The 26,234-nt window shown below is 44.4% G+C and overlaps 2 long non-coding RNA genes across 3 annotated transcripts; one reads left to right on the top strand and one right to left on the bottom strand.

Moving 5' to 3' along the window:
• Nucleotides 1-895: 895 nt before the first annotated feature.
• On the bottom strand, nt 896-14,827 carry LOC144326706 (uncharacterized). 2 transcript variants are annotated; one of them, XR_013391688.1, is made up of 4 exons: nt 14,664-14,827; nt 4,618-4,760; nt 4,160-4,318; nt 896-1,217 (listed from the first exon to the last, which is right to left on the bottom strand). It is a non-coding gene; the product is annotated as an uncharacterized LOC144326706 (long non-coding RNA). The 2 variants fall into 2 exon arrangements; XR_013391687.1 differs by lacking the exon at nt 4,618-4,760.
• On the top strand, nt 12,081-13,075 carry LOC114592699 (uncharacterized). Its single transcript, XR_003705512.2, has 3 exons — nt 12,081-12,311; nt 12,506-12,532; nt 12,944-13,075. It is a non-coding gene; the product is annotated as an uncharacterized LOC114592699 (long non-coding RNA).
• Nucleotides 14,828-26,234: the final 11,407 nt, after the last annotated feature.

Below are 26,234 nucleotides of genomic sequence, written 5' to 3'. Positions count from 1 at the left end.
AATAATGCCCAGCACTGCAACTGTGAGTTCCCCTGTTCTTATTTATCACAAGGCTAATGATCATTATTTATTTCATTTCTGAATTTCTTCCCATCAAACACCCTTTTGGTGTAACATGATCGTTTTTATTCTTATTGTAATCATGGAGCAACCAGGCTTAAGAGACGAGCAAGAAAGAATAGAGAAGTGTGTGAAGGAAAGTGACGGAAGCATGCAAGGTTTAGATACATGGCGCCTAGCCATCTTGTGTGTGGATACACTTGTCTTTGTGGCTAGGGTGACTGTCAGACCGTACCACTGAATGCCTTGCACTCATATGACTATAAAAACTGTGTGTAAACAAAGAGGTTCCAGCCTCTGATGGCTTTTCTGATCACTCGCTGTAGCCTTTTCTGCTCAGGCAGGAAACAAATCTTTGCTTTTAGAGTATTCTCAGGGGTGACTTGTTGTTGCTAGTGAGTAAGGGACTCGGCTGTGTGAATGGACTTTAAGTGGTTTCCCCCACATAGTATCACATAGCAATGTCCATTCCACTGACCAGTCCTTTCTCTCCCGCCACCCCAAACCAGGTGAACCCTCTTAAATCTGCTATGCATCCTATTCCTCCTTTGGGTGATGTGCCTCACTTGCTTCAATTCCTGCAGGATGGGATAGACAGCCCTTACAACAAGGGCATGAAATAAACTCTGATTCACGGGAATATCATGTGGGAAGGAATTGCATGTTAAACTAAAGCTTTGTGGACTACTTTTAATCATTTTGACTGCCTTTGATCTTTGTTGTCTTTTTTCCTGTGGAGGAGGAGGAGGGGAAATCCTAATTTTCACAAGCAAGATTCATTTTAGTTGCACTATATCCGTATGCTTCAGGAAGAACAAACAAAATAAAACCCAGGTTTATTTTGCTTCCTTACCAGGAATCAATCTCTGCTTTTATTACTACAGAAGGGGTATGTGCATCTTTTCAAACAGCAAATCTTCTGGGACGCCTTGTCAGTCTTGTCATTAAGAGACATTCTTCTCCAGTAACCGCGTTGCCCAGTGTCATATTCAACTGGAGCAGGCTGCTGGCCTCTCTAGCACCTTCCAAAGATACTAGGAACCAGGGGCCTTCAATCCGGCGGCGCTCATAGACCTTTGAAGCAAGGATACCACACAGATGCGATGTGGGCATGTACTGGAAGTAACCAAAAGCTCTTCGCTTCTGTTTCTCAGAACCTAAAAAGAATACACAAAACCTGACAACTCTGTATTCTTCTGAATTATTATTACTATTACTATGATTTAAATTTCTATACCTCCTTTCCTCCAAGGATCACACAGAAATATATAACACAGTAACAAGCAAAACCAACAAATCCTCCCCCTACACAGAGTTGGCCATTGACACCTCTAGCAGCTTGGAAAAAATTCATGGTCCAGGGGTACAGAACCATGAGGCACAACTTATACAAATAAACAAGACCACAGGGTAGCACCATAGGCATGATTTGGTGGAAATTGGGAGCTTCCCCTCTCAGTTTCACAGAACCTAAAAATAATATACAAAACCTGACAACTCTGTCTTGTTCCGAATGTCCATACACTGCCCTTCTTCTGGTTGTCCTCTTGGGAGCAGCTCCATTCTCCTCCTCCTCCTCCTGGCTGAAGCTTGTCCACTCTAATAATGGACTTAGTTACATCCAGTTCATTGTTCAGCTTTGCTATTAACCTTAAGTCCATATTTTCAAAGTTGCTATTTGGCAAAATTATCAGAGAAGCCCACCAGCAGACTCTGAACCTACATTGCTTTTATAGCTCCTTCTTCTGAAATATTATGCAGAAATCCTTAATCAGATTTGGGGAAATCCTATTTGGAAGTAAACCCCATTGAGTTAATTGGATGTTGCCTCCAGGTAAGTGTATAAAGGATTGTAGCCTGTTACCTTTTGTATTATTATTATTATTATTCACTAAATTTCTATATTGCCCTTCATCCAAGGATCACAGGGCAGTTTGCAATATAACAAACAAAAACAATACTCCCCCCCCCCCAACGTAAAGCTTCAAAGGCAAAAGATAGTTTAATTAGCCAAAGGTGTGGGAGAAGAGGAATGTTTTTACCTGGCACCTAAAGATATGTAATGAAGGCACCAGGCAAGCCTTCCTGGGGAGAGCAGTCTACAAACAGGGAACCACAGAAAAGGCCCATTATTGCGTTGCCACCCTCTGGACCTCTTGCAGAGGAGGCACATGAAAAAGTCCACAGATGCTGATCTCAGGATCCGAATTGGTTCACATGGGGAGAGACAGTCCTTGAGGTATTGTGGTGCCAAGCTGTTTAAGACTTTATAGGGCAAAACCAGCACTTTGAATTGGGCTCAGAAACTAATTGGCAGCCAATGCAGTTTGGCCAGGATTAGTGTAATACGTTCAAACCGTCTTGCCCTGGTAAGCAACATAACCCCATCAGGAGCAGGCCACTTCCCATCCATCTGGTCTAGGGAACCACTCACTAACATTGCCTCAGTCTCATCTGGATTGAGCTTCAGTGTGTTGGCTCTCATCCAGTCCAATGCCAAGTGAAGACAATGGTCCAGCACATCCACTGCCCCACCTGCAGATGTAAAGGAGAAGCGGAGCTGAGTGTCACCAGCATATTGCTGGCAATGTACTCCAAATCTGAGGATGACCCCACTCAGTGGTTTCATGTAAACAGCCTGGGGGATAAAATCGGACCCTGAGGAACCCCACATTGAAGGCTCTATGGGGCCAAAGAGCACTTCCTAAACATCACCCTCTTGAAATTATCATCCATGTAGGACCAGAACCATCCCAAAGCACCCTAACCTGGGCAGCCTCTCCAGCAGTGGCATTCAGTCCATGAACTAGTGGGACTAGCCTAGTCCCCTTAAAGGTTTCCAGCAGGAGCTTTCAGTGTACCTGCTTAGCCAGTTTCTCCAGGCTCCGTGTATGTGTATGTGTATATGTATATGTGTGCATGTGCATGTGCCTCTCTCTCTCTCTCATTCATTACCTCTGCAAAGGCTGCAAAACTGCAGGACCCTGCAGAGCAATGCACACAATGAGCAGGAAGTAGCTGCTTGAAGCAGAACTGCAGCCCCTTCTCCTTCAATTTTTAAGGAAGAGCAGTTGGAAAGCCTGAAGTACCTATGGCGTGGGGGTGGAAGACAAGATCCATGCAACCTTAATATCTCACTTCCTCCCTCCTCTCCTTCTGCCACTGTGTGTGTGTGTGTGTGTGTGTGTGTTGAAAGCATGGTATTTTAATACAGTGGTACCTCAGGATGAGACTCCCATTCTAATAGAAAGTAAGACGCAACTGCGCATCTGTGCGTGTGTGGGTCGCGTTTCACCGCTTCCACGCATGCACGTGACATCATTTTGACAGAGGTCATCATACAGTTTCTGTGCCAAAACCAAACCTAAACCCTGATAGAAATGGATCTAGAAAATCAGTTTCCTCCAAGAGCACCTTTGTAGTAATTCACTGAAGTTTCAGAAGGAATCCCTTGATTTTCCTACCTGCTAAGAGTTAATGGGTTGCTTTGTTTTTGGCCCTCAGGCTGTATTATTATTATTAATATTATTATTTATTGAGTTTATATAGTGCCCTATACCCGGAGGTCTGTAGCATGGGGTTGGTGGAAGATATAGACTGGTTTCTTGGTTATTCCCTCAAGATTCTCTCTTGGCTTCCTCCAAAAAACTGATCTCAAGTAGGGATGAGGGGTGGGAAGGAATTTGATGCAGTTCATCTTTGAAAATAAAGGTTTGATGAAACTCTCCAACTACACATTTATTTTGCAAGGTATTGCCTTTTTACAGTTTTTAAAACAAAAGCCACTAAGCTTTTCAGATTTCTGAGTCTTCCACCTGTTGTTTGCCAAAAGCCTTCTGTTCAATCTCTCTCTTTTCTCTTCTTCTTCTTCTTCTTCTTCTTCTTCTTCTTCTTCTTCTTCCTCCTCCTCTTCCTCTTCCTCTTCCTCTTCCTCTTCTTCTTCTTCATTAAGAGCTCACAAAAGGCAAGCAAATGACTATAAATTGTTGACTGAAGCCCCATCTAAAGCACAAGATTGAAAATGGCTATTGTCGTAAAGCCAGGAGACGTTACTCTTGGCTGAGGAACCAAAGAGAAGGTGCTCACAAACAGAACTTACCTGCACCCACCAAAACAAAGGTGGAGCCTGCAAGCAGGAGAGGGAGCCACAAATTCATCTTCAGAGAGCTAGAAACAGGGATCAGGCAGAGGCTTCCAGGTGGACAGAGAGGCTCAAGGACCGCTGGGAAGAGCTGGTGAGTTGAGTGCTTCTGTTGGCCTATAAAGACATTGAGGACCAATCAGAACGTATGGGATATATGTCATGAACCAGTTCATTAATCAGAAATAATCCTGCTCACAAAAAAGCAAAAAGCAAACAGAAGCTTTCAAATGACGCTTTCATTGGCTAAGGGCCAAAGTATACTTTTTGCCAAAAATGTGCTTCTTTCCATGAGGGCTTGGTCAAAGTTTCTTTTTCTTCAACTGAAGATTAGAGAATATATTGTAAAATATGCTCAGAGGGGAATATTTTCATTTCAAATTACCATTTCCTTTAAAAAAAAAAGTTTCACTCACATTGCTTTCTGTTCTTTGAATAGCCATCAATCCATTTTCATTCATTGTTAAGAGAATCATAGGGTTGATATCAGAATAAGCAACAGCCTTTAATAAAGACCCACTGCACTGAGACAAAATCAGACAACAAATAGGCCTTGTACCTAGGAACAGAAAGAGAAGTGGCCTTCCTGAATTGTCTGTTCGTTTCTCTTTTGCATTATTCCCATACTGCTGTCAAATACAGAAATGGTTGTTGATAGTAAGTAAAAATCCCATTTAAAATTTACAACTGTGTTTGTCTTCAGTGTAGTCAGACAAAACCTACTCTGCCACCCAGGGCTGTCTTTAGCAGATGTGGCACCGGGGTGCAAATATCCGCCTAGCACCTCCAAATTACCATGAATAGTGTTGAGGTGACCGTAGCTGCGCACTGCCAGTCATGCAGGGCGGCGCAACTCTTCCCCATGCCGCTGCAGGACAGCGATCCCTACAGAGGCTTAGGATGGAAGCTGCACACCCGCTAGCCTTATGGGTGTGCAGGAAAAGGGGAGGCCACCGGCAAAGCCACGCAACTCCCCCACTTGCTGGGGCGCCCCTGAGAGACCAGCGCCCTGGCGCAAAGCACCACTAAGCCCTATGGGAAAGACGGCTCTACTGCAACCCTTGGAAGTGGCCTCAAAACCCATCTAATTCAGCCCTCTGGCAATGCAGAAAATACACTTCTGTGACACCCCTGTTGCTGGCCATCCGGTGACAAGAAGCAAGGGATAATGGTGGCCCCACTGTGCTTGTCCAGTGGAAAGCTGAAGCCCTTGACTTAGCATTCCTGATCAATGGCAGAAAATGGATGCCTTTATTGAGCTGCGTTTCTCCTGCAAGTGATGCCCACTGCAGGCTTGGGTGGTCGCTACAGCAAAGTCCCTCGGGTGAAAGACCCAAGAGATCATTTCTGAAACCTTTGCTCACACCAGCAAGGAGGCATACTCAGCAAAAATGGTTCAGTTTCTTTTTGGTGACCATAATTCTTTCATAACACGCACTGGCTGCAAAAATAAAGGAATAAATTAGGAGAAAGGAATTACCGGTAGATGAAATTGCTATAATTTGTTGTGGTGATCCAGAGTTTTAATATGAAAACACGCTAAATCGAAGCTTGTTTGTGTCTCTGATATCTTCTCTCTTTCATCATGGACGTATGTTCTGTATTATTTTATTAATACTATTGCTACAAGTTTGTCATGGCCTTTAAGTAGAACAATCAATTTATGAACTGAACTGAACAAATTACGTCTATTGTTTCTATCTTAATTCCCAGTGCACTGTAATAACTTATAAAGTTGATGAATGAATGCTTGAATGGATGCTGGCTTTGCCTAAACAATTGAGAGAAGGCAATGGGATGAGGGGTGTGGATGGCTAGCTCAAATAAACAGGACTTTGAGAAACAATAAGAGTTTTCAGGATTGGATTAGAGGTGAGAGCAACATTCTTTGGATTTTACAAATTAACAAGGTACAGTTTACGGAAATCGCACCATCAGGGAATGGATCTTCTGGAAAGGACAATATCTTGATAAGGCAGATGATCCCCATATTTATTATGCCAACTTCTTTGTCACATGGCAGAGCAAATAAAAAAGGGGAAACAGAACTGAATGATATGAGGCAAGAAATGTATTCAGCAGACCTGCAACTTACATGCATTTAACGTATGCATTCAGCTTTATGCGCTTGGTGAAATTGAAATAAATGAATAAATGAAGGAGTAAAAAGACTTTGGAAATCCTACCCACCATTGCACCCAAAATGTTATGACTACACGTGATTTTGGCTTTATGCATAATCCCTGGAACAAAAGCCCCATGTGAGTTGGGGGTCTACTGTAAAAAAACTAACTTTGCGGACAGAGTCAGGGGAAAATGCATACAGATTTTGGGGACAGAGCAGACTACTGTAGGGATTAGGGATGCCAAGTGGTGTTTAATTTGGCCCCGCCTCAAACTCAGGGGCTGCTTGACCTTGCCTGATTTATTTTAGGTGCAAGAACACAGCTCCATTTGCTCCTCAGTTCACCCATTCTCGGGCATTGCAGAAACATTACTTGGTGCAGTTGAAAAGCACAACCCTCTCATAGGTAAATTCCATAATAGCATAGCCTCCAACATATCTCTGAAGGAAATAGGGACATCCTATTCTACATCAGGATGCTTCTCCTCCATTTAGCTGAACACATAGACGTCATATGCACATCTACACCCAATTAAAGTGGACTGGTGACCTTTTCCTTCAATGTTATAGTAAGGGCTTCGTATGCCAGTGCCACCCTTTCCTTCATTTGGTGCAGGTATTTTATTTTCAAGATAAACAGGACTCTGTTTTTGCACACAAACACACACATACACTTTTACGTGTGCTCAGAGATGTGGATGGAAGGGAAACGGAAAACCCAGAAACCAGGACAGCTTTTGTAATTCCGGGACTGTCCCTGGAAAACAGGGTATGTAATAGTTTCTCTTTGGCCACTTGGTTTAACTGCTTTGGAAACCACTTTGAAGTGCTTTACCATCAAGTGGTGTATTAATTATAAGTGTGCCTATGTGAACAGACAAACAAACACTGCAAGAGAAAAAGTTGAAAGCAGTGGGGTCAGATGGCAGTGAAATGGGGAAGAAGAAAAGCTCAGTGACCAATCCATGATAGTAGTAACTGGTAACAACAGCTGATGTTGTGAACGCCCCACGATCTAACCATATGAGATCCTTTAGTGAAATGTAAATGGAGTTGTAGGTTGTCCAGCCATCAGGCAGCATGCCACGCTCAGCCTGCTGAAGCAAGGCAGTAACCAGCCCCTTCAAAAAGCTAAAAAGGGATTTCCCGAAACATATGTAACAAAACATACTTGTGGTGTCAGGGGTGTCCCAGCCCATTTTGCCGCCTGAGGCAAAATGGAAAGGTGCCACCTCCGCCCCTGCTTCTCTCGAAGCCTTGTTTACTGGGGTCCCGCCACAGCAAGATTTGCAAGACTTCTGTGAGATCTCACCAGAGGCTGCCATGTGACCCTGGCGGTGGTGGCAGGAGTGGCAACTGCAGGCAACTGCTCAGCCCCATGGAATTCAACAGCCCAAGACGACTGCTTCACTCTACCTTATGGTTGGGCCAGCCCTGTGTGGTGTTCGTCCTTGTAACTAACTTGCACAGGTTTCCATATTAACATTATGCAGGTTATTTGTATAATTTGTAAGATACCAGGTAAGGTGCAAGGGGGGGATGAGGAAGGGGTGGGATGTTGGGGTGTGCCGTGTGCTGATTGGCTGAAGGTGTGGAAGGTGGTTAGAACAGGTGTGTGAGGGAAAGAGCAGAGTGGAAGGTGAAGGAGTAAGGGATAGCGCATGGTAAGATTAAGATGTGCATTAGGAATAGAGTTATCAGCAATGCTTTGAAATCCAAAGTATGCAAACACTGCTACTGAAAACAAACAATTTGTTATATGTTACTAAAATAATAAAGATTTGGTCATTCAGGCTATGCCCTGTATTTGACCAAGCTATCAAGCGTGTGGCAAAGTCAGAGACTTTAGTACTGAAGGGTGGCCGTGGAATGTCAGTACTTAGAAGATTGGTTAGAAACCCAAAAGGGACTGGTGACCTGAAATATAGTACTCTCTTGCTCTTAAGTGGTGGTCTTGGGCAGGGGAGGGTCTGGCACCACTCACAGTGGACACCATATTTAGTTTAGATCACCCCTTCTGGCCTCAGAAAAAGGAAAGCAGAAAGAGATTACTTCCCAAGGAGCTGGATCTTATAGCTTCGGATATAGGTAGACAATACTCATTTCACACTGGTTGGGTTGCAGAAGGCAGGGAACCTAGCAAAGCCACTAACTGCCTCCTTATCTCCCTCACAACCATTAGCCACATTCAAGGCTCAAACCTTGGATTCACCCATGATGTGGAGCTGGGAGTGAAAGGGAGCACAACAGCCACTTCACATTACCAATCAGATGTGGTCACATGTGGATGGCTTGAGTTTGGAGGCTCAACAAGGCACAGATTTGACCTTGCTGTAGTCTTGGGGATATCCTGTTGTGATCCTGAGGTGCAACTGGGATCTCTGTTGGGCTCAGAATGATCCAATGTGCTGGGGGGCCCTGCCTTCTCAGCTGTGAAGAAATAGTTCAGTTTTCTAAGCCAAAATGCTTGCCTGTCTGCGTAGTGCATGTGTTGCACTCAATTACTGCTCTAGGTGTCTTCAAATGTCGCTTGCTATGGCATGCTGGCTCTCAAATACTGCAAAATGTTGGATTCCACTGCATTATCTCTGGAAACAATGGTACTGAGCCAAAAGTTCTCTGCAAATATTGAAGGTAAATTTTCTCTGGATGGGCAAACATTTGGATGGGGATTATGTGGCAAATGTTCTGCCCATCCAGAGAAAATTTACCTTCAACATTTGCAGATAATATAATGTGTTCCAGCTCCTGTTTACATTGTCATCATCTGTTATCCTTTGCCAAGCTTCTCCTTTTTGATCACATATTCTATACACTGTATAATCTGTGCACTGTGCTTCACTGAATCAGTCGTAAATTAAGGTATTGTGTTGACATAGGTATCATTTCTAATGGTATTTTTCTGCTAAAAATATCTGAAGGGCACCAGCTCACGGAAAGTTGCTTGCAGATAATTGGAAGTCACAAACAATCTGCAGTTGAGTCTGGATCCAGCTCTTCCTCCTCCTCCTCCTTCCTCCTCCTTGTTGTTTTCATTTTTGACGGGCCTTCATTCTGTAGTCATGAACGTATGAAGCACCATTCCAGCATGCTGGAAGAGTTGATGAAACTACCGTTTCACCCTGAATAGATTAGCAAACAGAAGACATCTCATTGGCAGAAATAAACTAGAAAGCATGTGATGATGGTTGCCATGTGCCACAGACTATGTGCTAAGGATTAAATTATGTATGCTTAATTGCTGGTTTAAAACTGCTATTGTCTTTTAGTCTCCTCCTCCTCAAGTCCAACAGTAGTGGTGCAAAGGAACATGATACATACAGTCCAACAATTCAGGAGGGTAGAAGAACCAGAAATGAGATGAAAGTGACAGATTTTGAGGAAGACAATAAGGCACAAGTTGACTGTGGAAAGAAGAATGGGAGAAGAAATTGCAGAACATGGGTAAAAACAACTTTGAAAAGCATGTGGTGGTAGGAAGGGAAAAGGGAAAGGCCTTCTCCACTTCAATCCTCAAATTCTGCTATGTCAGGTGGAAGGCCACATTCCCAGCTGGCAGTCTGTGAAGGAGTTTGAGCGCTTTCACAAACACTTGGGTTGCTGTTGGCCCTAGTTTATCTAAGGGTCTCTCCTTGGAAGCGAGTCAGAGATTGAATTCAGTGGCAGTTAAAAACCAAGACTAAATCCTACGAAAGGGCACATAGCCCATGGCACACTCCACACATCATCACATGCTGTCTTGTTTATTTTTACCGGCGGTGGGGGTGGGCGTTCCACAGACAAAGATTACTTACTAGCTGATCCGTTCAAGGCTCCAAAACTGCATCAGCTCAGCCAACGCATTTGATTGGAAGGTTGTGCCTTTATAAGAAAGAGAAGTTGGATCCAGGTGAACCGTCAGTTTGTGAAGTCCCTCCAAGAATCAAAGAAAGTCAGAGACTCACCAGATACACATTCCCAGAGTGATTAGGGTTGATAACTCATTCACACCCAGACAGCCTTGTTAAGTACCAGGTGCTAGAATACCACTAATCAACTTGGAGAAGTTTCTTCCTGCAGATGCCTACAATAAGGATTCTCACTCCCATAGACAGCAAGTCTCCACTTAAAGCAACAAGAACGCATTCCCCATAAATCCTTTGGCCTTCTGGTCTTCCCACAATGCTTTGCTTCTGACTTGACCAAAGTTTGGTCTATTGAAATTTCCTAACTTCACTACAGCCCCTAATCACAGAAGCACCTTTGGTCTACATTGCTTAATTTTTTGGGTCTACTAGACTCAATCTGAGTCACACAACTCAAAAACTAAAAGACATACATTTTTCGGCTCCCGGTTCCGGTCTGCCTTAGTGGAGGCAACTCCCACGATAGCTAAATAGAGCTTAAAGCTAAAGGTAAAGGTACCCCTGCCCATACGGGCCAGTCTTGACAGACTCTGGGGTTATGCGCCCATCTCACTCAAGAGGCCGGGGGCCAGCGCTGTCCGGAGACACTTCCGGGTCACGTGGCCAGCATGACGAAGCTGCATCTGGCGAGCCAGAGCCGCACACGGAACGCTGTTTACCTTCCCGCTAGTAAGCGGTCCCTATTTATCTACTTGCACCCAGGGGTGCTTTCGAACTGCTAGGTTGGCAGGCGCTGGGACCGAGCAACGGGAGCGCACCCCGCCGCGGGGATTCGAACCGCCGACCTTTCGATCGGCAAGCCCTAGGCACTGAGGCTTTTACCCACAGCGCCACCCGCAATTCGGACTAAAGTACTGGTGCGTGCTAGAAGAGATGAGATAATAAACTGTGGAACAGAACCACAGTTCTGAATAATGCTAAAAGGACTTGGAATCTAATTTAATTGGAAGTATTATTTATCTTTATTTATCTTAAGCTGGACGAAAGGATAAAATAAGTCTGCGAACTTGCCAAGGAACTGATAAGGTTCATTACTGAGCCATCTGCAGTTTAGCAGACCACACTTTTTCCCAGGCTGAGGGGTGAAAACAGGTTAGTTATTGGGACAGGATGATTTTTGCAGCTGTTCTTAAAGTTGTAAAACAAGGAAGCAATGGATAAATTTCTGAAACTACAATGATATATCTTTTTTTTTTCGGGGTGGGGGGGTGGGAAATCTATCCATAGTCTGTAAATACATATATTAAAAATTATCCATACTATACTGCACTGAAATGTTTCTTTGATTGTCGTCCTTGGCTCCTCTCCCCACACTTGTCATCCTCCCCTGCCAAACCAGTGTGATGTGCTACACCCTTTGAGAACCAGTGACCTGGAGTCTAGACCAGTGGTCCTCAAAGTGTTAGCTGGGCCAGGACCAAGCTGTTGGCTTTGGGTCACTTTCAGGTGGGTCACAATGTCACAGCCTGCCCAGGACTTCCTCACTTGCGTGCCCCAGCCCCCACCAATGCCATAGCCTTTGGACAGGGCCAATGCCACCAGCAGCAACTCCTTTCATGTCGAGGTACAGAAGAAGACAGAGGGTCAGAGGAAGAAGGAAAAAGAAGGTCTGAGAGCTAAAGGCCAGAAGGGAATCTGAAAGCGAGATAATATTTATTAACCTTTGATATTAGTGATAAATAAACAGGGAATAGAAAGGAAGGGGATGAAAAAGGACAGCTGATCTAGGAGGAAAAAGGGAAACCAAGACTAAATCCTGAGAAAGGGCACATAGCCCATGGCACACTCCACACATCATCACATGCTGCCTTGTTTATTTGCACCGGGGGTGGGTGTTTTCACAGACAAAGGTTGCTTACTAGCTAATCCGTTCAAGGCTCCAAAACCGCATCAGCTCAGCCAACGCATTTGATTGGAAGGTTGTGCCTTTATAAGAAAGAGAAGTTGGATCCAGGTGAACCGTCAGTTTGTGACGTCCCTCCAAGAATCTTGAGAATCTGCCTCTCCTCTTCGGTGATCGTCATGAAATTCTGGGTCCTCCTTTTGGTTGTTTGGGTTGCTTTTGCCATGGTGTCCGCACGTAAGTAGTTGACATTCATTTATCCTTTTTACTGATGGAAGGGTTAGGAAAACGTATTTAATAGGAGAAATTGGCCCCCAAATGCTGATGAATTTCCTGAGGTTTAAGTAAACAGGGCAGTAGAATAACTTTAGCCAACCTAGGCTGCCAATGACTGGAAGGAGGTCTCACGCTTTCCTAATTTCTCCCTCTAGGACCATATGAAGGTGAAGAAGGAACCGGTGAGTATCTTGGCATTCAAAATGGGAACCACTATTGATCACCAAACTGTCTGCCTCCATTTCTATATCAAATATGACTGTGATGGGTTTTTTTGGCAATTGGCCATTTACATGTATGTTTAGTTTAATAGCACTGTGGGCACTGCTCCCTCCTGGCTTGTCAACACATCTTCTAACAGGTCTTGAATGCCCAGAATTGCCACCCTTCTGGTCACATCCATGACCAACTGTTCTAGGGTACAATCATTTAGACTTTCTAGAAATGCCCTCTTTGATGAGCAAGACTTTCCTGTAAATGAACTAGGTAGGCAGGCTTGCTGTGACAGCACAGAGCTGCTAAGGGCACAGGACATCCATGGAGTCTGTGTCCCTGAAAGGAACTAACAATCCTGTCTTCAACTCTCATTCCAGATCCTATATCTGCAGAGCATGATCCTCTCCAAGACTCTGTGAATCAAGACCGTCTTCTAGGCGGTCTCTTAGGACTTTTTGGAGGCTAGTATGATCTGGATGTCAACAATAACACCTTTGTATGCTGAATGATGATACCAATAAAGTAGACATTTTAGTTGCAACAACTTTGTGTGGGAAATGCGTGCCTTTATTCTTTCATCCTTCATGTACCATATGCAAAATATGAATGTGGCTCCATGTCAGAACACTCCAACCAACACAAGTGTCAGGACTCATCATGCTATTAGATCTTGAAGGATCAGCTCCAGTCAGTAAGGAACACATTTTGAACTACATTTCCACGTTTAATTATTTAATAACGCATTTCTAATCCCCACCTTCACAGATGTACATCAAAGCAGTAGCACCTCCTGATCTCTTTTTCTGACTGGGCCCGTGCCATTCAGCAGATTTCCCTAGTTGCGCACAAGCCTCTCTAGAGTCCTACGAAGACGATTGCTGAGCCAAAGTGGGTGCTGCCTTTTCACATTTTGATTGTGTGTGGAAACCTCGTCCACTAAAAACATGGGACACATTTCACCATATTTTTCCAGGTGTGGCAGAGTGGTGAAAAATAACGTGTCTCTTCTTTACATGCATAACCATCCTCAACCCTTCTGAGGTACCATTTCTGGAATATTCTCTAAAGCCTCACCATATGCTGTTTCTGGTCCTGTTTATTATTAAAACCAAGCACTGAGATTGACTAGATGAGAATCAAATTTGGTTAGATGATACAGCAACTGAAGGCTAATGGAGTAAATGGGTCTCGAACTCAGTGTCTTTATCCTCAATGCAGCCTCACCTAAATACATGGTGACTTGTTGAAGGCATTAAAAAGAAATAGATTTAGCCAGGGGAAAACTGAAGGGTGGAGTGTGTCTAGCGGGAAAGCTAAATGGCGCCATTGTCTTTCAGTCTCCTCCTCGTTGTCCAGTGGTAGTGGTGCAGAGGCATATGATGGAACCCAGCGCCCGAGTGCTGTGGGGAGGCTGACTAAGTGAGGCCACAAAAAAACTTCCTCCCTGACATCAGGTGCCAGCAGGGAAGGAGGGAGCTGCCTGGCCTTAGAGACACCTGGAGGGGGAGGGTTGTCATTCTCTGCCTGGGTACCACAGCCAGCTCAGGGAGGGAAGGGTGAGGGAGCGAATCACTCCTTGGGCTCACAGTGGGACATTCAGGGAGAAGGCCAGAGACTATGAAATGGATGAAACTTAAGTTTCAGGGCCCCGTAGTAATGCTCCGGCCACTCGCCCCTCCCTCACCTGTCTTACCATCTAGCTGGATCAGGTTTAGAGGAACGGCGGCCGGAGGCATATACCTTTTTACGGGACAAAATGCACCAAAAAAGGATAGTTGCTGCCACCACTCCCTTGTATCAGGGCACCAGAAGGTCTAACCCAAGGGAGAAGGTTATCCTTCCTAGTTACCGGCTGCCCCACCCTGCAAGTTGTTTCTGCAAACTGCAGGCAGAAATTCAACAGATACAGTAGCGGCTGATTGATCAGGCCCTGGACTCAGGCTTTCCCTCAGAATGGCACACAAGACAAATGAAAGTTCCCTTTTAAAAATTTATTTAAAAACAAGATTAAACATACTTAAAAAGTAGGGACATCTCTTATACGTTTCAAAGAGGAAAACAATAACATGGTAGAGTATAGCTAGCTAACATACTTACAAATGAGAAGAAAGGCAAAGTTAGAATGATTTCAAAGTCCTCAGTGGAATCCGCATCTCAAAGACAGAAGACACACATGTCAATGCAGGAGGAGGCCTGTCAGGATGGCAACTGACAGATGGGCGGATTGCAGAGCACGCCCAGGGCTTCTTTCTTAGGGTCTTTATTTCTAAAACTCACATGGAAACGGAACTCAGATCCAATCATAATTCTTGATTATGTTTAAATTCACCAATGGTCAGCTAGTTGACTAATAACTTGTGACAGCTGAGCTTGTTAATTCTCAGGCCCTTGGATTAAAGAGAGCCAGAGACTCACCAGATACACATTCCCAGAGTGATTAGGGTTGATAACTCATTCACACCCAGACAGCCTTGTTAAGTACCAAGTGCTAAAGGTAAAGGTAAAGGTACCCCTGCCCATACGGGCCAGTCTTGACAGACTCTGGGGTTGTGCGCCCATCTCACTCTAGAGGCCAGGGGCCAGCGCTGTCCGGAGACACTTCCGGGTCACGTGGCCAGCATGACATCGCTGCTCTGGCAAGCCAGAGCCGCACACGGAAACGCCGTTTACCTTCCCGCTAGTAAGCGGTCCCTATTTATCTACTTGCACCCGGGGGTGCTTTCGAACTGCTAGGTTGGCAGGCGCTGGGACCGAGCAACGGGAGCGCACCCCGCTGCGGGGATTCGAACCGCTGACCTTTCGATCGGCAAGTCCTAGGCGCTGAGGCTTTTACCCACAGCGCCACCCGCGTCTCTAGAATACCACTAATCAACTTGGAGAAGTTTCTTCCTGCAGATGCCTAAGATAAGGATTCTCACTCCCATAGACAGCAAGTCTCCACTTAAAGCAACAAGAACGCATTCCCCATAAATCCTTTGGCCTTCTGGTCTTCCCACAATGCTTTGCTTCTGACTTGACCAAAGTTTGGTCTATTGAAATTTCCAAACTGCGGGAGGCAGTGGAAGACAGAAGTGCCTGGCGTGCTCTGGTCCATGGGGTCACGAAGAGTCGGACACGACTAAACGACTCAACAACCACAAACTTCACTACAGCCCCTAATCACAGAAGCACCTTTGGTCCACATTGCTTAATTTTTTGGGTCTACTAGACTCAATCTGAGTCACACAACTCAAAAACTAAAAGACATACATTTTTCGGCTCCCGGTTCCGGTCTGCCTTAGTGGAGGCAACTCCCACGATAGCTAAATAGAGCTTAATTCGGACTAAAGTACTGGCACGTGCTAGAAGAGATGAGATAATAAACTGTGGAACAGAACCACAGTTCTGAATAACACTAAAAGGACTTGGAATCTAATTTAATTGGAAGTATTATTTACCGTATTTTTCGCCCCATAGGACGCACCGGCCCATAGGACGCATCAAGTTTTTTGGGGGGGAGAAATAAAGGGGGGAAAAAAATTCCCCCCAGGCGCTTGTGGGGCCGGCAGCGGGGAGAAGCGCTCTTCTCCCTGCCGCCCGCCTTGAGATCAGGTCCGGGGACAGCAGGAAGACGCGCTGCGTCTCCCAGCTGTCCCCGGAGCTTGCGGTGCAGGCAGCGGGGAGAAGCGCTCTTCTCCCCGCAGCCCGCCTTCAGATCAGGTCCGGGGACAGCAGGAAGACACGCTGCGTCTCCCCACTGTCCCCGGAGCTTGCGGGGCTGGCGACGGGGTCTCCCCGCCGTCAGCCTCCAAACCACTTCAAGAGACAGCGGGATGGCGGCATTCCGCCTCCCTCTGTCCCCCGACCTTGTGGGGCTGGCGCTGGGGCTCTCCTGAACCCTGGAGAGCGAGAGGGGTCGGTGCGCACCGACCCCTCTCGTTCTCCAGGCTTCAGCGAAAGCCTGCATTCGCCCCATAGGACGCACACACATTTCCCCTTCATTTTTGGAGGGGGAAAAGTGCGTCCTATATGGCGAAAAATACGGTAACTTTATTTATCTTCAGCTGGACGAAAGGATAAAATAAGTCTGCATACTTGCCAAGGAACTGATAAGGTTCATTACTGAGCCATCTGCAGTTTAGCAGACCACACTTTTTCCCAGGCTGAGGGGTGAAAACAGGTTATTTATTGGGACAGGGTGATTTTTGCAGCTGTTCTTAAAGTTGTAAAACAAGGAAGCAATGGATAAATTTCTGAAACTACAATGAGATATCATTTTTTTGGGGGGGGAATCTATCCATAGTCTGTAAATACATATATTAAAAATTATCCATACTATACTGCACTGAAATGTTTCTTTGATTGTCGTCCTTGACTCCTCTCGCCACACTTGTCATCCTCCCCTGCCACACCAGTGTGATGTGCTACACCCTTTGAGAACCAGTGACCTGGAGTCTAGACCAGTGGTCCTCAAAGTGTTAGCTGGGCCAGGACCAAGCTGTTGGCTTTGGGTCACTTTCAGGTGGGTCACAATGTCACAGCCTGCCCAGGGCTTCCACACTTGCGTGCCCCAGCCCCCACCCATGCCATAGCCTTTGGACAGGGCCAATGCCACCAGCAGCAACTCCTTTCATGTCGAGGTTCAGAAGAAGACAGAGGGTCAGAGGAAGAAGGAAAAAGAAGGTCTGAGAGCTAAAGGCCAGAAGGGAATCTGAAAGCGAGATAATATTTATTAACCTCTGATATTAGTGATAAATAAACAGGGAATAGAAAGGAAGGGGATAAAAGAGGACAGCTGATCCAGGAGAAGAAAGGGAGTGTAAAAGAACCAGAAATGAGATGAAAGAAAGTGGCAGGTTTTGAGGAAGGGAATAAGGCACAAGTTGGCTGTGGAAAGAAGAATAGGAGAAGAAATTACAGAACATGGGTAAAACAACTTTGAAAAGCATGTGGTGGTAGGAAGGGAAAAGGGAAAGGCCTTCTCCACTTCAATCCTCAAATTCTGCTATGTCAGGTGGAAGGCCACATTCCCAGCTGGCAGTCTGTGAAGGAGTTTGTGCGCTTTCACAAACACTTGGGTTGCTGTTGGCCCTAGTTTATCTAAGGGTCCCTCCTTGGAAGCGAAGCAGAGATTGAATTCAGTGGCAGTTAAAAACCAAGACTTAATCCTACGAAAGGGCACATAGCCCATGGCACACTCCACACATCATCACATGCTGTCTTGTTTATTTGCACCGGGGGGGGTTGTTTTTAGCTTACTAGCTAATCCGTTCAAGGCTCCAAAACTGCATCAGCTCAGCCAACGCATTTGATTGGAAGGTTGTGCCTTTATAAGAAAGAGAAGTTGGATCCAGATGAACCGTCAGTTTGTGACGTCCCTCCAAAAATCTTGAGAATCTTCCTCTCCTCTTCGGTGATCATCATGAAATTCTGGGTCCTCCTTTTGGTTGTTTGGGTTGCTTTTGCCATGGTGTCCGCACGTAAGTAGTTGACATTCATTTATCCTTTTTACTGATGGAAGGATTAGGAAAACGTATTTAATAGGAGAAATTGGCCCCCAAATGCTGATGAATTTTCCTGAGGTTTAAGTAAACAGGGCAGTAGAATAACTTTAGCCAACCTAGGCTGCCAATGACTGGAAGGAGGTCTCACGCTTTCCTAATTTCTCCCTCTAGGAGCATATGAAGGTGAAGAAGGGACTGGTGAGTATCTTGGCATTCAAAATGGGAACCACTGTTGATCAGCAAAACTGTTTGCCTCCTTATCCTACCCTTCCCTATGAACATAAGATGAACGGGCTGGATCAGGCCAATGTCTCATCCAGTCCAGCATCCTGTTCCCCCAGTTGCCGCAGGATACCCCTGGGAAGCCTGCAATATCCTATGAGCGCAGCAGTACTCTGCCCACCTGCAGTTGCATTCAACTCGTAGCAGATGATAGATTTGTCCTCCATGAATTTATCTAATCCTCTATTAGAACCATCCAAGTAGGTGACCATCACGGATTTGACCCTCTTGACTTTGCTTTTCAACTTTTGCCCGTCCCGTGATTTTTGGTTGTTTCATCTTTTGAAATCAAAATTATTATTTTTAAAATAATATTTATTATTTTTAAACCTTACAAAAAAGAAAGAAAAAAAGAAGAAAAAAAAACATACAATACAATATATAAACAATACACAACACAACATTAACACATTAAACAAAGCAAAAGCAAAAACAGTTCAAAAAACACACATCATACCATCTCAATATCCTCTCTTTCATTCCCTTGTTTCATCGACCTCCTCTCACCTCCCTTTTTGTATTCCATTTCTGTTAATTGTTTCAGCAAATCCTTTCCATCCTTCTCTATTTTCTGTCATATGATTATCTTAACATATTTTAACCTTATTTTCCATTAACATTGTAATACTTATTTATGCTTGATTCCTTAAGGCATTTCTACTAAAGCCATATAATTTCCTTCCAACATTTTTCTAACATTCATTAATTTTACATTATTTCCATATATAGATTTTAATTTTTTTCCAATATTCTTCCACCGACTCTTCTCCCTGGTCTCAGATTCTGCCAGTCATTTCCGTCCATTCCATATAGTCCATCAACCTGGTGATCTTCTGTCCGAGGCTCTTAACTCTTTTCCAAGTCCCTTCTGCGAGTCTTCTTCATGTTTATACATGTACTTTACTTTGTCTTCTCCTGGTCTTGTTCTTATTTTCCTTCCTCTGATGTTGAAAAGTAAATCTCGAAGAAATTCCCACCTAGCAATGCTTTTATTCCTTCTCGACAAATCAGCCAGATCTCCATAGTTAAGACTAAAATTCACAAGGTATTTCCAGTCGTATTTCAAAGTTCCTCCAAGTCTGGCAGTCCCCACAACTCCAGTCTCCTCCTGACCCAAGTCCAAGTCCCAAAAGTCAATAAATCCCTGCATGAAGGGATCTATCCAACTTTCCTTCTCCAGTCCAAGCGGGGCTCCAATCCTCAAAGTCTGGCTTTCTCTAGATTCCGTCATAAAAGGCATCCACTTATAATCATCAAGTTGCATCTGTGAGGCTGGGGCTCTAACAACTTTCTCCCCCGCCTTCTCCTCAATTTGCCATGTCAAGGTAGATCCCTGTATCGATTCCTGAATAGTTTCTGTATTAATATTCACTTTTTGTCCAAAATTAGTCACTTTTTGTTCCAAGTTATCAATTTTTATAATCGTCACATCCGTCTTCCTATGGAGCTGTTCCAGTGAGTCATTAATCTTACATAATGCAACCACTAAGGCTTCTTCTGTCAACATTCTTAACAGTCCAAGGTCAATCCCAGATTCTCACGATCTTGTCTTGCAGCTGGAAATTCCCCACTCAGCTCATGTAACAATTTCAAAGGCTTCCTCTAGGGGGAAACAATTTCTATTTGTATCAATCCTTTTAAGCACAGTTCAAACAATAAAGTTAGTTTCAATTTTCAATTACATTTAGTCCTTTTTAAACGCAGAAGGAGACAATGGAAACAATGTATTTCTCTTCATTAACTTACTGTCAACAAACGATCTATTCACAGTCAATGAATATATCCAAAACTTCAGTCCTACTAGCAGCCCATTTCCAGGTTCAGAGCGGTGGTAATTTGACTTTCTTCACTCTCTCCTGCAGGCTTGCGCGATCTAAAAAATCCCCCCTCTCCTCCTGCTTCCAAGGGGGGTTTGATGATTTTAGCCGATGGAAGTTTAATCCTTTATGGAAAGCTTTCCAAGACTTTAGCTTGCAGCTTTTTTGCTCCAGTCTATTTACAAAAGGGGAAGGCGGACTTCCTGTTTAAAACCTCCCCATTTCGGTACCAAATTAAGACGTTTAAAAATCCAATTTTCCGTTCTACTCACGGGTAGTTGTTTTAAAATCGAATTGTCCACAGGAAAAAGTCAGCGCTCTCCGGCAACAGCAATGCGGCTTCACTCCATGAAAGAAGCAGTCAATTCGCAGCACCGCGCCACTCACCCCACGTTGCTCCGGATCCCCGAAACCGGGTTTCCCCGTGAGTAGGGGAGGCGCAAAAGGTGCCAGCCGAATCCCACGTTCACAGGCTTCACCCGCCTGTGATTTTTTATGGGTCCCCGCCTTCGCCGTGGCGGTCGGACCCTAATTTCCACGAAGCGAATTCCTCCCGGTCAGAGGAATTCAGCCATTACCGGAGGCGCTAACCCGGAAGTCTCCATCTTTTGAAATCAAATTTGACTGTGTTGGATTTTTTTGGCAATTGGCCATTCACATGTATGTTTAGTTTAATAGCACTGTGGGCACTGCTCCCTCCTGGCTTGACAACACATCTTCCACCAGGTCCTGAATGTCCAGAATTGCCACCCTTCTAGTCACATCCATGACCAACTGTTCTAGGGTACAATCATTTAGATTTTCTAGAAATGCCCTCTTTGATGTGCAAGACTTTCCTGTAAATAAACTAAGTAGGCAGGCTTGCTGTGACAGCGCAGAGCTGCCAAGGGCACAGGACATCCATGGAGTCTGTGTCCCTGAAAGGAACTAACAATCCTGTCTTCGACTCTCATTCCAGATCCTATACCTGCAGAGCTTGATGCTCTCCAAGGCTCTGTGCCTCAAGACCGTCTTCTATGCAGTCTCTTAGAAATTTGTGGTCTTGGACGCTAGTAGGATTTGGATGTCAACAATAACACATTTGGATGCTAAATGATGATACCAATAAAGTAGCAATTTTAGTCGCAACAACATTGTGTGGTAAATGCGTGCCTTTATTCTTTCATCCTTCATGTACCATATGCAAAATATGAATGTGGCTCCATGTCAGAACACTCCAACCAACACAAGTGTCAGGAATCATCAAGCTATTAGATCTTGAAGGATCAGCTCCAGTCAGTAAGGAACACATTTTGAACTACATTTCCACGTTTAATTATTTAATAACGCATTTCTAATCCCCACCTTCACAGATGTACATCAAAGCAGTAGTAGCACCTGATCTCTTTTTCTGACTGGGCCCGTGCCATTCAGCATATTTCCCTAGTTGCACACAAGCCTCTCTAGAGTCCTACGAATACGATTGCTGAGCCAAAGTGGGTGCTGCCTTTTCACATTTTGATTGTGTGTGCAAACCTCGTCCACTAAAAACATGGGACTCATTTCACCATATTTTTCCAGGTGTGGCACAGTGGTGAAAAATAATGTGTCTCTTCTTTACATGCATAACCATACTCAACCCTTCTGAGTTACCATTTCTGGAATATTCTCTAAAGCCTCACCATATGCTGTTTCTGGTCCTGTTTATTATTAAAACCAAGCACTGAGATTGACTAGATGAGAATCAAATTTGGTTAGGACGATACAGCAACTGAAGGCTAATGGAGTAAATGGGTCTCGAACTCAGTGTCTTTATCCTCAATTTTTTGGGTCTACTAGACTCAATCTGAGTCGCACAACTCAAAAACTAAAAGACATACATTTTTCGGCTCCCGGTTCCGGTCTGCCTTAGTGGAGGCAGCTCCCACGACAGCAGGAGATCGTTGGCGAAGGAAAAACAAGAATGGTTGAGGGTAATTATCCTTGCAAGTTCTCCCCAGGGACAGAGGGGAACGGGCTTCACTTGCAGTTCATTTGGGTACCTGGCTCTCGCTCCAGAATGGAAAGCGGGAGGCAGGGAGGTGCTGAGTGCAAAAGTACTTCCCCTGCCGAAAACCCTCCTATGCTGCCATTAAGAAGCAGAGTTTCTCCTGCTGATTAGAGCTTAATTCGGACTAAAGTACAGGCGCATGCTAGAAGAGTTGAGATAATAAACTGCGGAACAGGACCAGTTGCAAGGTTGTTAAGGTCTGAACCTGAGAGAAAACTTCACTCAGTGCGAAATACGGTGTGGGGGAGGGGAGCCTGCAGCTTCTTTATATGAAGTTTCTGCCCCCTATATTTATGATTTGGCAAACCTCCCTTGAACGTTAATTCAAATTATATATGTACAAGTAAGGAGGCATGAAACTGGATTATAGATCTGGAATACAACATTAAATGGAACTGTGTTTGTCAAAAAAAAAAAGAGAAAAGGGAGCGAAGCTCTATTTTGTGAAAGGTTTACAATGGAATCTTAGAGCTGACCGTTTCCCATCCTTTATTATTTACGAAGTGAACTGAATAACACTAAAAGGACTTGGAATCTAATTTAATTGGAACTATAATTGCTCATTTCTCTTCAGTCTGACGAAAGGATAAAATAAGTCTGCGATCTTGCCAAGGAACTGATAAGGTTCATTACTAAGCCATCTGCAGTTCAAGAGACCACGCTTCTTCCCAGGCTGAGAGGGAGAATGGCAAAAACAGGTTATTTATTGGGACAGGGTGATTTTCGCAGCTGTTCTTAAAGTTGTAAAACAATGAATAATAATAATAATAATAATAATAATAATAATAATAATAATAATATCTTTATTGTCATGTTGTCTTTATTGTCTTTATTGTCATAATATCTTTATTGTCATATTGTCAATGAAGCACGGGACGGAGTAATGGATAAATTTCTGAAACTACAATGAGGTATCAGCTCCACCCAAGGCATGATGGAGAACAGCAGCAACAGGGAAAAGATAGACATAACACATGTAGTTCTACAAATCATTTAATGTGTCAACATGAATCGAAGTTTTTAATATTGCAGTTGTTGTATAAGGGATTATTATTTTGACCGGAATGTAATTGAAATTAATAAGATTTTGGAACACAGAAATAAAGAAAATCATCAAACCATCAAATCTAGCACGCAGGGGCCACCTAAATTATATAATTTGGAATTTGAATGATTGTATTATAAATTGGTATTTTTTATAATGAGGCTATTATTGTATTGTAATAGAAAATTAATAAAAATTATTATAAAAATACATACATTTTTGTTTTATTCACACCAGTGATTTAACATGTGAGATAATCCAGCAAACAATTATAATCAAACTCTGAGATGTTGTAGTGTGTTTTGTTTTTTTAAAATGTGATCTGTTGTGGAACAACCCCATTGAAGAGAATAACAGTGATTACCTAGACCTCTTGGCTGGTTGCGATGGGGCCCCCATAACGGTCCAAGCTTCAGGAACCCAGTAATGTAGAAGCCTCTAGGACACCTTGTGATAATTTTTAAAGACCTAAACATCTTGGGACCAAAACACTTTAGGGACGATCTGTTTCATTGTGATCGCTGAGATTTTCCGATGGCACACTTCTGGTGGTTTACGAAGGCTGTGAGTTTCGGCTGGCCTTCGCTATGGACTGAGCTTTCCCCTGTGGAATTCCCTACCAGGAAAGTTTCGGCAGGAACCATCCCTCCATTTCTCTAGAAATCTTGTGAGCACTTTCTTCTTTCTTCTTTCTTTAGATGGGCCTTTACAACTCCTTGGCCCTTTAGGCTTAGCTGCCTGCAGCAACCCAGATATGTTCCTGAACAGAATGCTTCATGAGAAAGATGCTAGAGCATGTCCTATATTGCATCATGTGTACCTAGAGCAGTGATCCTCAAACATTTTTCTCTGGGCCACACTTTCAATAAAAAATTTCATGTGCCACACCATTTTTTTAAATGAAAAGAAATGTATTGGAAAACCAAAAGAAACAACTCCTAACAGTTCTTGATTTGGGGGGCGGGAATCTATCAATAGTCTGTAAATACAGTGGTACCTCTGGATGCGAAGGGGATCTGTTCTGGAGCCCTGTTCTCATCCTGAAACGAACACAACCCGCGTCCATGCGTCTGCATGTGCGTGGGTTGCGATTTGCCACTTCCGCGCATGTGCGTGACATCATTTTGAGCATCTGCGCATGCGCGAGCCGTGAAACCTGGAAGTAACGGGTTCTGTTACTTCTGGGTTGCCGCAGAGCGCAACCCGAAAATATTCATCCCGAACCTACTTCAAACCGAGGTATGACTGTACATATTAAAAAAATAATCCATACTATACTGCACTGAAATGTTTCTTTGATTGTCGTCCTTGACTCCTCTCACCACGCTTGCCCTCCTCTCCTGCCACACCAATGTGATGTGCTGCACTGTTTGAGAACCAGTGACCTGGAGTCTAGACCAGTGCTCCTCAAAGTGTTAGCTAGGCCAGGACCAAGCTGTTGGCTTTGGGTCACTTTCAGGTGGGTCACAATGTCACAGCCTGCCCAGGACTTCCTCACTTGCGTGCCCCAGCCCCCACCAATGCCGTAGCCTTTGGACAGGGCCAATGGCACCACCAGCAACTCCTTTCATGTCGAGGTTCAGAAGAAGACAGAGGGTCAGAGGAAGAAGGAAAAAGAAGGTCTGAGAGCTAAAGGCCAGAAGGGAATCTGAGAGCAAGATAATATTTATTAACCTTTGATATTAGTGATAAATAAACAGGGAATAGAAAGGAAGGGGATAAAAGAGGACAGCTGATCCAGGAGAAGAAAGGGATTGTAAAAGAACCAGAAATGAGATGAAAGAAAGTGGCAGGTTTTGAGGAAGGGAATAAGGCACAAGTTGACTGTGGAAAGAAGAATAGGAGAAGAAATTACAGAACATGGGTAAAACAACTATGAAAAGCATGTGGTGGTAGGAAGGGAAAAAGGGAAAGGCCTTCTCCACTTCGATCCTCAAATTCTGCTATGTCAGGTGGAAGGCCACATTCCCAGCTGGCAGTCTGTGAAGGAGTTTGAACGCTTTCACAAACACTTGGGTGGCTGTTGGCCCTAGTTTATCTAAGGGTCCCTCCTTGGAAGCGAAGCAGAGATTGAATTCAGTGGCAGTTAAAAACCAAGACTTAATCCTACGAAAGGGCACATAGCCCATGGCACACTCCACACATCATCACATGCTGTCTTGTTTATTTGCACGGGGGGGGGGGGTTGTCACAGACAAAGGTTGCTTACTAGCTAATCCGTTCAAGGCTCCAAAACCGCATCAGCTCAGCCAACACATTTGATTGGAAGGTTGTGCCTTTATAAGAAAGAGAAGTTGGATCCAGGTGAACCGTCAGTTTGTGACGTCCCTCCAAGAATCTTGAGAATCTTCCTCTCCTCTTCGGTGATCGTCATGAAATTCTGGGTCCTCCTTTTGGTTGTTTGGGTTGCTTTTGCCATGGTGTCCGCACGTAAGTACTTGACACTCATTTATCCTTTTTACTGATGGAAGGATTAGGAAAATGTGTTTATTGGGAGAAATTGGCTCCGAAATGCTGATGAATTTTCATGAGGTCTAGGTAAATAGGGCAGCAGAATAACTTCAGCCAACCTAGGCTGCCAATGACTGGAAGGAGGTCTCACGCTTTCCTAATTTCTCCCTCTAGGAGCATATGAAGGTGAACACGGGACCGGTGAGTATCTTGGCATTCAAAATGTGAACCACTACTTATCAGCAAAACTGTCTGCCTCCATTTCCATATCACATATGACTGTGATGGGGTTTTTTTGCAATTGGCCATTTACCTTTACCTTTACTTTAATAGCACTGTGGGCACTGCCAGTGGCGTAGCGTGGGGGGTGCAGGGGGGGCCGGCCGCACCGGCTGCAACATCTGGGGTTAGGGCAAATCCATGGGTTAGGGGGCGCAAATCCACAGGTTAGGGGGCGCAAATCTACGGGTTAGGGGGCGCAAATTACTTGCCTTGCCCCGGGTGCTGACAACCCACACTACGCCACTGGGCACTGCTCCCTCCTGGCTTGACAACACATCC

The sequence above is a fragment of the Podarcis muralis genome, chromosome 2 (assembly GCF_964188315.1).
Source record: "Podarcis muralis chromosome 2, rPodMur119.hap1.1, whole genome shotgun sequence".
Taxonomy (NCBI): domain Eukaryota; kingdom Metazoa; phylum Chordata; class Lepidosauria; order Squamata; family Lacertidae; genus Podarcis; species Podarcis muralis.
This window is presented reverse-complemented; position numbering and strand designations above follow the sequence as displayed.